This window comes from Peromyscus maniculatus, chromosome 2, assembly GCF_049852395.1.
Source record: "Peromyscus maniculatus bairdii isolate BWxNUB_F1_BW_parent chromosome 2, HU_Pman_BW_mat_3.1, whole genome shotgun sequence".
NCBI lineage: Eukaryota > Metazoa > Chordata > Mammalia > Rodentia > Cricetidae > Peromyscus > Peromyscus maniculatus.
In genome coordinates this window covers 159554265-159556521 of record NC_134853.1, presented here as the reverse complement: position 1 = coordinate 159556521, position 2257 = coordinate 159554265, and positions in this window count along the sequence as shown.

Below are 2257 nucleotides of genomic sequence, written 5' to 3'. Positions count from 1 at the left end.
CCACTGAGTTTCACCCCCAGCCCATCCTCCGTAAAGCACATTGAAATCTATTTCAAGGCACCCATGAGGTGAATAGCTTCAACTATGGCTGGGAGCTCTTTGGACTTATTTATGCGTCTCTCCTTTTCTTCTCTCTCTCTCTCTCTCTCTCTCTCTCTCTCTCTCTCTCTCTCTCTCTCTCTAAGCAGTGCTGGAGATGGAATCCGGGGCCTCATAGGTGCTGGGCAAGTGCTCTACCAATCAGTTACACCCTCAGCCCTTAAAAATGCATGCCTTGGAGCCCAGGGTGGTGATTTACACCTTCAATCCCAGCACCTGAGAGGCAGAAGCAGGCAACCTGTGAATTCAAGACCAGCCTGGTCTGTATATTGAGTTCCAGGCTAGCAGGGGCAACATAGTGAGACCTAGACTCAATCAATTAACTAATTAATTAAAAATAAGTAGAAACACATTCCGTAGGCCAGTGATGGCTGAGTGGGTAAAGGCACTTGAGTGCAAGCCTGATAACCCAAGTTTGGCACCCAGAACCCATGTAAACACAGAGAAAACTGACTCCACAAAATTGTCCTGTGACTGCCACACACGTGCAATGGGTGGCACTGGTGTGTCAGCACTCACACCCCGTGTACCAACGAGAACACGCATTCCCCCAGAAGCTGGGACATGGTGCTGTGTGATAGAGCACGCACAGGTGTGAGGGCTTGAGTTCAGCTCCCCAGCACCCATGGTGATTTGAAATAATAATGCTTGTAATCCCAGCTGGTCGGAGCAAATAGAGATAAATCAACCCCGGGGGCTCCCCGGCCAGCCAGTCCAGACACAGAGTGGGCTCTAAGTTCAATGAGCTACCTTACCTCCAACAATAAGTAAGGCATTGTTTGTTGGTGTGCTAGACTGCCTGGAGCAGGGCTGGAACACCTTAGGAATGATGGAATTCTGTGGAATAAAGTATAGAATGAGTGCTGGTCCAATGCTCGAAAGACTCATGTTCAGGACCAGCAAGAAGATTCAATGAGTACCACCTGAAGACCTGATGGGAGAACCCTGGGGATAGGAGACAGGAGACACATGATAGGAGACCCAACTGCCACGCATTGTCCTCTGACAGTCACACCCATGATGTATCATGCATTCACTCACACACTCACACACACACACACACACACACACACACACACACAAATATAATTTTTTGAAAACCTCAGATTCAGCCAGGCATGGAGTGCTTATAATCCCAGCACTCAGGAGGCTGAGGCAGGAGGAATATTGTGAGTTAAAGGTAGCCTAGGCTAGATAGTGAGATTTGTTCCAGGATTCTTTCCTAAAATCTCTACCCTGAGCTGGGCGGTGGTGGCGCACGCCTTTAATCCCAGCACTCAGGAGGCAGAGCCGGGCGGATCTCTGTGAGTTTGAGGCCAGCCTGGGCTACCAAGTGAGCTCCAGGAAAGGTGCAAAGCTACACAGAGAAACCCTGTCTCGAAAAACCAAAAAAAAAAAAAAAAAAAAAATCTCTGCCCTGCCCATAAGAAAGGGATGGATAAAACCTGAGTCTAACCATGAAGTGGGACAGCTGCTCCCTGGCCAGAATTTTCTGGGTCAAAGCAACTTTTCTGTGGCCCAGAGAGGCTGAGGACAGTGGGAAGTTATGCAGGACACAGACCCCTGAAGACTAGAGGTCTGAGGTTGCAGAAGGATATGGGGGGGCTGATGGATGGGGGAGCTGATGGGTAAAGCAGCCCTTGACATGGAGGGAGCTGCCTCAGCCATCATGGGGGAGAAGGAGCTGCTTCCAAGAGAGCCAGGGCAAAACCCCGAGTGGCCTCATGAACAGCTCATTGGCTAAAGTCAATTAAAATGGAAGCCAGGTGTGCTGACCAGCTTCTTATTGTCTGCGAGGCCAGGTCTGTTGGCACGTAGCTGCAATCCCAGCACTGGAAGAGTAGAAACAAGAAGAACAGGAATTCAAGGCCATGCTCACATGCATATCAAGTCAGAGGCTAGCCTGAGCTACATGAGACCCTGTCCCAAGGAAGGATAGCTGCAATCATTTGAAAAGAGGAAGGGCTGGGACTAGAGCAGTGGATCTCAACCTCCCTAATGCTGTGATCTTTTAACACAGCTCCTCTTGTGGTGGTGACCCCCAATCATAAAATTATTTCCATTGAACTTCATGACTGTAATTTCGATACTGTTAGGAATCGTAATATAAATATCTGATATGCAGGATATCTGATATGAGACCCCTGTGAAAGGGATT